The following is a 9,358-nucleotide window of genomic DNA, read 5'->3' as shown; positions in this document are numbered from 1 at the left end:
ACGCCCCATGTAATTGGCCTCCTTCATCCTCTCTGGAAACTTATACCAGCGTGCCACACCTAAAGGTTGGCGTGCCACGCCCATGATCTTGTCTTGGTTCCAGTAGTTGGCGTGCCACGCCTCAGCCTTCAAGGGGAATGCCATAGTGACATGCTTGGGTTGGCGTGCCACGCCTTCGACACCAAGTGGCACTCCCAGTCCTTGCTTTTGTTATCTTTGTGCATTGGCGTGCCATGCCTGGTTGCTCAAGTGGCACGCCTAAGTGAGGTTGAGAGGTTGGCGTGCCACGCCTTCGACTTCAGGTGGCACGCCCAGTCTTCAATTTCCTTCATTCCCTTCTCTGGATTATTGTACCAGCGTGTCATGCCATGCTGTTCAAGTGGCACGCCCATGGATTTGTGAACTCTTCAAGCTTGGCGTGCCATGCCTGGGTTCTCAAGTGGCACGCCTAAGTGACTTCTTGGGGCTAGCGTGCCACGCCTTCGATACCAAGTGGCATGCCATAGTGGAGGTTCTTCTTGGAATGGCGAGTTGGCGTGCCACGCCCCTTTGCTCAAGTGGCACACCCATAGTAGTTGATGGGTTAGGCATGCCACGCCCAACCTGGCGTGCCACGCCCCTTTCATCTCCTCCATTGTTGCTTCCTGGAACTTTGTACAAGCGTGCCATGCCCAGTCCCTAGCGTGCCACGCCCACATGCATGCTTGGATCTCCCCTCTGGAATTTAGTACTGGCGTGCCACACCTAGCTCCTGGCGTGCCATGCCAGCGCATTTTTGTGGCGCTTGCTCCCAATTGGCACGCCAGTTTCATACGCCCAGCTTCTTGTTGGTCTTCTACCTATTTTTGATGCCTTTTTCACCTGAAATTCAGCACAACTCATCTCAAAGTAGTGTACCATAATATTCATCAAATAATGTCTGAATTGTACTGATCAAATGAGATTTATGCTCATTTATGGTCTTCTTTATGCAAGAAAGATGGGTAGATGATGCAAGTCATCACAACACCAAACTTAAGTTTTGCTTGTCCCAAGCAAATCAATGTGAGTAAGCCCTTTATAACTTGAGGCCTTGGCTTTGAATGATTGCAATACAACTAAGAGTAAAACTAAGTGTTCAACACATGTATGAATGTTTTAATGTCATGAAAAACTCTTGGATCCTTGAGGGTTCTTTCAAGTACAGGCTTTAGGGGTCCTTTCTATTGATTGTCACGTTGAAGTAGAAAGGGTAGTTTTGCTTTCTTGACCATGACTCTAAGTGTTTTATCTCAAGACAACCCCTTAATTAGGCTTTAAATTAGTACTCCCAAACCAGTTGGGTTTAGGGTACTAGGTGTTGAGACACCCCTAAGAATTTACTTGCCCAAGTCTCTTCTTGACACATCTTCACCATAAGCATTGATGCATTCGCATATTTGCTATTTTAACTAGTTAGTTTAGTTAGCTTTAGTTCATTTTCGTTCATTATTACTAAAATAAACAAGCAATTTTGTGAGTTTTTCTCCATGCATTCATGAACCAAGAACTAGGTCGAATTTGGCCATATTTGTGCAAACAATTCAAGGAGTTGACAAATGAATTAGCATGAATGAATCTCTTGAAAATTGTTGCATAGAATGGCAAAACTTTGAAGTAAATTCTTTGGTTAATGATAGGTAATAAAGCAAGAAGGTCATGGAGCAAGAATTGGAGCAAGAAGCCTTGAGAATACATCAAGCTTGGCAAGGAGGCAGAGGACTTGCACGTTGCCAACTTGGAGGAAGGGGTGAATGTTTGATGGCAACGCAAGGCAGCCCTGGAGAAGCAAGTTGGGCATTGCCAGCGTGGGAAGTATAGGCGTTATTCAAGGCAACGCTGAGCTAGAAGAATTGGCCCAGGAGGAAGAGAAGCTGGCGTTGCCAACGCCAAGAAACATAGGCGTGTTCAATGACAACGCCAAGCAACAAACATGGAGCCTTGAAGAGGAGTCGAGCACGTTGCCAACTCCAGGAAGAGCTGGAGTGTTTGGTGACAACGCCCAAGCATGGAGGCTGTCCAGGAGAGGAAGCTGGCGTTGCCAACTTGTAGATATAGGGGCGTTATCCACAACAACTCCAGCAAGCTTGGCAGCCTGACCTTACCTCCTTCAATGGAGCATAACTTGAGTTATAGAGATCCAAATTGAGTGATTCTAGTTGCATTGGAAAGCTAACATTCAGAACTTTCCAACCATATATAATAGTCTATAGTGAAGCATGAAATGAAAGCTCGAATCAGAGCCATCTTCAGGCTCCAAAAACAAGAAAATGAGGTTAACATTCAAGGAAGCATAAAGGGCATGGAAGAGAGGCTCGAGCACGTTATTCACTCCTGGGTGCATAGGCGTGTTTGGTGAAAACGTGCCAGGAAGCAAACAAGCAAGGATCACTCACTCAAGCAAGTTGGCAACGCTGGAAACAAGGGAGTGTTTGCCAAAAACGCTGGTGAGCTTGGCAGCCTGACCTTACCTCCTTCAATGGAGTATATCTTGAGCTACAAAGCTCCAAATGAGATGATTCCAAGTGCATTAGAAAGAAGACACTCTGATCTTTCCAATGATTTATGATAGTCCATATTGAAACAGAGGATTGACACTCAAATTCTGGGCAACATTAAGCATGAAAGTAAAGTGAAGAAAGGAGGAATAGCAAGTTGGCAACTTGGAGACCAAGTTGGCAACGCCCATTTTGTGCAACCAGGAGCAAAGAGCACGTTAGCAACTTGGTTTCCAAGTTGCCAACGCCCATTTGGTGCTGCCAGGGAAGAACAGCACGTTGGCAACTTGGAAACTAAGTTGGCAACGTGCTAGTGTGTACCCAACCAGGGCAGCCTGACCTTGCCCTCTTCAATGGAGAATAACTTGAGCTAGGAAGGTCCAAATGAGATGATTTCAGTGGCATTGGAAAGTAGACATCAAGAGCTTTCCAATGATATATCATAGTTCATATTTAGGCAAAGGATTGAAGCCCAAAGTTCAGGCAACATTAAGCATAAAAAGTGAAGAAAAGTCAAGTTGTTAGCAACAACTTGGGCTAGCAACGCCCATCTCTCCAAATAACTCCCAGCCCAGGAAATCCATGAGCATGTTGCCAACGTGCATTTACATAGGCGTGTTGGCCAAAAACGTGGTGCTACAATTTCATTTAGAAGCTAGCTAATCCAACCTCAAGCAAGCAAAGCCCATAAATCTCAACCAATCAAGGCCACAAGAATGATCTAGAATAGTTAAGTTTCATTTTGTTTGTAATTTGTTTTTAATTTCATTTCAATTTGTAATTTAGGAAAGCCTATATAAAGGCCATAGTTTCATAGAAAAGAGAGCTCTCTCTTAGATTTTTTAGACTTTTTATTTTTTTTTTACTTTTTGGACACTTAGACATTTTTCTAGCATTTTTACTCTTTACTCTTTCTCACGGTGTTCTATTTTGTTTTTCTGGCAACTTTAAATTTCAGTTTTAAGAACTTCTTCATCTTCTTCATTCTTCTCTACTCAATTCTCATGTTTGCTTTTGCATTTGTTGTTGAATTTAGAGCTATGATTCACTAAACCCCATTTTCATTAGGGGGAGGAGCTCTGCTCATTTGAATGAGTTGATAACTTTTCTCTTCCTTTTCAATTCAAGTGGTTCATCTAAAAGGAAACTCTTGTTCTTCATAGATTCAATCACCATCGAGAGAGGGATTAATCTATACGAATTATGTAGTGAATTTGAGAAAGGAGCTACATAATTCAGTTTAGAGTTCATCCTTTCATGATTTCCTTGATCAATACACTTTGGTTGGTATGTGAGATGTAACCTTCCTTAGTTGAGATTCTGGAAGTTGTGTGGCTTGGATTAGGAATTGAGCTTCATCTCTTCTCATGAACAATTAGATCACGAGAGTGGCAATTGGTTGTGTTGAGAGAAATTGAGTTACCAAGAGATTGGGACTCAATTACCCACAAATTGCCATAGATCTATACCCATGATTGAGAAAGAATTGATCAACATCAATTCAAGAGAATTTGCATCTCCGATCTCTAATGATCCTTTCCATCATTAATTATCATTTCTCTTGCTCTTTAGTTGTTTGAATATCTGATGAGCGGATAATTTATACGCTTTTTGACATTGTTTTTAGTATGTTTTTAGTAGGATCTAGTTACTTTTAGGGATGTTTTTAATAGATTTTGTGTTAAATTCACATTTCTGGACTTTACTATGAGTTTGTGTGTTTTTCTATGATTTCAGGTATTTTCTGGCTGAAATTGAGGGACTTGAGCAGAAATCAGATTCAGAGGTTGAAAAAGGACTGCTGTTGGATTCTGACCTCCCTGCACTCAAAGTGGATTTTCTGGAGCTATAGAACTTGAAATGGCGCGCTTTGAATTGCGTTGGAAAGTAGACATCCAGGGCTTTCTAGCAATATATAATAGTCCATACTTTGGCCAAGAATAGACGACGTAAACTGGTGTTCAACGCCAGCTTTCTACCCAAATCTGGCATCCAGCGCCAGAAAAGGATCCAAAACCAGAGTTGAACGCCCAAACTGGCACAAAAACTGGCGTTCAACTCCACAAATGGCCTCTGCACGTGCAACACTTAAGCTCAGCCCAAACACACACCAAGTGGGCCCCGGAAGTGGATTTATACATCAAATACTTACTCATGTAAACCCTAGTAGCTAGTTTATTATAAATAGGACCTCTTACTATTGTATTAGACATCTTTGGACACCTGGTTCTTAGATCAGAGGGGCTGGCCATCTCGGCCATGCCTGGACCTTCACTTATGTATTTTCATACGGTAGAGTTTCTACACTCCATAGATTAAGGTGTGGAGCTCTGCTGTTCCTCAAAGATTAATGCAAAGTACTACTGTTTTCTATTCAATTCTTCTTATTTCGCTTCTAAGATATCCATTTGCACCCAAGAACATGATGAAGGTGATGATTATGTGTGACGCTCATCATCCTTCTCCCTTATGAGCGTGTGTCTGACAAACACTTCTGTTCTACATGAATTAAGCTAGAATGAGTATCTCTTAGATCTCCTAACCAGAATCTTCGTGGCGTAAGCTAGAATGATGGCGGCATTCAAGAGAATCCGGAAGGTCTAAACCTTGTCTGTGGTATTCCGAGTAGGATTCAATGATTGAATGACTGTGACGAGCTCTTAACTCGCGATTGCAGGGCGTTAGTGACAGACGCAAAAGGATAGTAAATCCTATTCCGGCATGATCGAGAACCGACAGATGAATAGTCGTGCCGTGACAGGGTGCGTGAGCATATTATTCACTGAGAGGATAAGATGAAGCCATTGACAAGGGTGATGCCTCCAGACGATTAGCCCCGTGCCGTGACAGGGCATTGGATCATTTTCCCGAGAGATGACCGAAAGTAGCCATTGACAGTGGTGATGTATCACATAAAGCCAGCCATGGAAAGGAGTAAGACTAATTGGATGAAGATAGCAGGAAAGCAGAGGTTTAGAGGAACGAAAAGCATCTCCATTCTCTTATCTGAAATTCTCACCAATGAATTACATAAGTATCTCTATCCCTATTCTATTATTAAATTTCAAAAACTCCATTATCACTTTATATCTGCCTGACTGAGATTTACAAAGTGACCATAGCTTGCTTCATACCAACAATCTCCGTGGGATTCGACCCTTACTCACGTAAGGTATTACTTGGACGACCCAGTGCACTTGCTGGTTAGTTGTATCGAAGTTGTGACAATTATGTATTGAGATCAGAGCACCAAGTTGCTCACGTTGCCGGGGATTGTTTGAGCCTGGACATCACAATTTCGTGCACCAATATCCATTACCCAATCCCCTTCTACACTCTTGCAATTTATTATTCTTGTCATTTAGATTTTGTTTCTCTAGTTCTTGTTATTTACTCTTATGTTCTCTACAATTTAGCACTCTACTTTCTTGTAATTTACTTTTGATGTCATTTAAATTTCTTGTACTTTAAGTTTTAGTCATTTACTTTTATTTTCTTTCTTCATTGCAATCCTTTAAATTTCTTGTCAATTAATTTTTGCAATTTTGTTCAAAACTCACAAATCTCTTGAAATCAAAACCATGTTTGCTTGACTAAATCTACCATTTAACTAAAGTTGCTTAATCTACCAATCTCCGTGGGATCGACCTCACTCTTAGTGAGTTTTATTACTTGATACAACTCGGTATACTTGCCGGTAAGTACGTGAAATAAATTTTAAATTTTTTACGTATCAAGTTTTTGGCGCCGTTGCCGGGGATTGGAAAAGATTAACAATGATTAAGTGAATGGTAGTTTAGATTAAGCATTTTCTTTGTTTTTTCTTTGTACAGTTCTTTTAATTTTTTTATTTTCTTTTTGACACTAAGGTGTTTGAGTTATTGCCTCACTAAGAAATGCTTCTCTGTGACATGAATTTCAACTTTATTTGGTGTTGTGTTTTAAAAAATTCAAATGGAGTTCAACTCATCTTGTGATCAAACAAATTTTTTGGGATATGTATCGAAGTTGTGACAATTATGTATTGAGATCAGAGCACCAAGTTGCTCACGTTGCCGGGGATTGTTTGAGCCTGGACATCACAATTTCGTGCACCAAGTTTTTGGCGCCGTTGCCGGGGATTGTTTGAGTTTGGACAACTGACGGCTCATCTTGTTGCTCAGATTAGGTAATTTTCCTTTTATTTTATTTTCAAAAATCTATCATCTGTTTTCGAAAAAAAAAAATTTTGTTTTCAAAAATTTTATTCAAAATTTTTAAGAATGAATTCTAGTGTTTCATGAAGCATGTTGAAGCCTGGCTGGCTGTAAAGCCATGTCTAAATTCTTTTGGACTGAGGCTTCAACTAATCACTTCAATGCATGTAATTCCATATATCACAGCTTGGCTGGCCATTGGCCATGTCTAGTGTGTTGGACTGGAGCTTTCATTGAAAGCTTGGCTGGCTAGTGAGCCATGTCTAATTCCTGGACTGAAGCTTTAACTAACATGGCAAGATTCCTGGAAGTCATATTAAAAATTTTGGAATCCTTATTTTTTCAAAACTATTTTCGAAAAATATAAAATAAAAATCCAAAAAAATGTAGAAAATCATAAAAATCAAAAATATTTTGTGTTTCTTGTTCGAGTCTTGAGTCACATTATAAGTTTGGTGTCAATTGCATATGCATCTTGCATTTTTCGAAAATTCATGCATTCATGGTGTTCTTCATGATCTTCAAGTTGTTCTTGGTAAGTCTTCTTGTTTGATCTTGATGATTTTTTGTTTTGTGTCTTATCATGTTTATCATATGCATTCTTGAATTCTTATTGCCTAAGCATTAAAGAATTCTAAGTTTGGTGTCTTGCATGTTTTCTTTGCATTAAAAAAAATTTTCAAAAATATGTTCTTGATGTTCATCATGATCTTCATAGTGTTCTTGGTGTTCATCTTGACATTCATAGCATTCTTGCATGCATCACATGTTTTGATCTAAAAATTTCATGCATTGCATTTTTTTTTTGTGTTTTTCTCTCTCATCATAAAAATTCAAAAATCAAAAAAATATCTTTCCCTTTTTCTCTCATCAAATTCGAAAATTTGGATTGACTTTTTCAAAAATTTTTAAAATCAAATTGTTTCTCATGAGTCAAATCAAATTTTCAATTTGAAAATCTTATCTTTTTCAAAATCTTTTTCAAAAATCAAATCTTTTTCAAATTTCTTAGTTATTTTCGAAAATTCCAAAAATCTTTTTCAAAAATCTTTTTCTTATTTTTATATAAAATTTTCGAAAATAACTAATCAATTAATGTTTTGATTCAAAAATTTCAAGTTTGTTACTTGCTTGTTAAGAAAGATTCAAACTTTAAGTTCTAGAATCATATCTTGTGATTTCTTGTGAATCAAGTCATTAATTGTGATTTTAAAAATCAAATCTTTTTCAAAACTAATTTCTATCATATCTTTTCAAAAATATCTTCTTATCTTATCTTTTTCAAAAATATCTTTCCAAAATATCTTTTCTAACTTCCTAACTTCTTATCTTTTCAAAAATTGTTTCAACTAACTAACTAACTTTTTGTTTGTTTCTTAACTTTTTCAAAACCACCTAACTAACTCTCTCTCTCAATTTTCGAAAATATCTCTCCCCTTTTTCAAAATTTCTTTTTAATTTATTAATTATTTTAATTTTTAAAACTTAATTTTCGAAAATTACTAACAATTTTTCAAAAACCATTTTCAAAAATCACTAACTCCTTTTCAAAATAATTTTCGAAAATTATACCTCTCCCATCCTATTCTATTTATTCATTCATATCCTAACATCTCATCTCACATCTCTTCCATCAGTACAGTTGCATTTCTTCCTTCACATCACATTCTTTGTCTCCCCCTCTTTTCTTCCACTCACAAAGGGATCCCTATACTGTGGTATAAAGGATCTCTATTATTATTATCATTTTTCTGGCCATTCTTCCTTGTCATATGAGCAGGAGCAAGGATAAGAACATTCTTGTGGAAGCAGATCCAGAACCTGAAAGGACTCTGAAGAGAAAATTAAGAGAAGCTAAAATACAACAAGCCAGAGATAACCTTTCAGAAATTTTTGAACAGGCAGAGGAGATGGCAGCCGAAAATAATAATAATGTAAGGAAGATGCTTGGTGACTTTACTGCACCTAATTCCAATTTACATGGAAGAAGCATCTCCATTCCTGCCATTGGAGCAAACAACTTTGAGCTGAAACCTCAATTAGTTTCTCTAATGCAGCAGAACTGCAAGTTTCATGGACTTCCATCTGAAGATCCTTTTCAGTTCTTAACTGAATTCTTGCAGATATGTGATACTGTTAAGACTAATGGAATAGATCCTGAAGTCTACAGGCTCATGCTTTTCCCTTTTGTTGTAAGAGACAGAGCTAGATTATGGTTGGATTCTCAACCCAAAGACAGCCTGAACTCTTGGGATAAGCTGGTCACGGCTTTCTTAGCCAAGTACTTTCCTCCTCAAAAGCTGAGCAAGCTTAGAGCTGATGTTCAAACCTTCAGACAGAAAGAAGGTGAATCTCTCTATGAAGCTTGGGAAAGATACAAACAGTTGACCAAAAAGTGTCCTTCTGACATGCTTTCAGAATGGACCATCCTGGATATATTCTATGATGGTTTATCTGAGCTATCAAAGATGTCACTGGACACTTCTGCAGGTGGATCCATTCACCTAAAGAAAACGCCTGCAGAAGCTCAAGAACTCAGTAACATGGTTGCTAATAACCAGTTCATGTACACTTCTGAAAGGAATCCTGTGAATAATGGGACGCATATGAAGAAGGGAGTTCTTGAAGTTGATACTCTGAATGCCA

The 9,358-nt window shown here is 38.6% G+C and overlaps 1 non-coding gene across 1 annotated transcript; it reads right to left on the bottom strand.

Annotated features, from left to right (window-relative positions):
• Positions 1-9,018: 9,018 nt before the first annotated feature.
• On the bottom strand, positions 9,019-9,126 carry LOC148565312 (small nucleolar RNA R71). The gene has a single exon (XR_015885106.1). It is a non-coding gene; the product is annotated as a small nucleolar RNA R71 (small nucleolar RNA).
• Positions 9,127-9,358: the final 232 nt, after the last annotated feature.

The sequence above is a fragment of the Arachis ipaensis genome, chromosome B5 (assembly GCF_059453495.1).
Source record: "Arachis ipaensis isolate K30076 ecotype BB chromosome B5, ASM5945349v1, whole genome shotgun sequence".
Lineage (NCBI taxonomy): Eukaryota > Viridiplantae > Streptophyta > Magnoliopsida > Fabales > Fabaceae > Arachis > Arachis ipaensis.
Note: the sequence above shows the minus strand (reverse complement) of the source record. Positions and strands in the feature narration are given on the sequence as shown.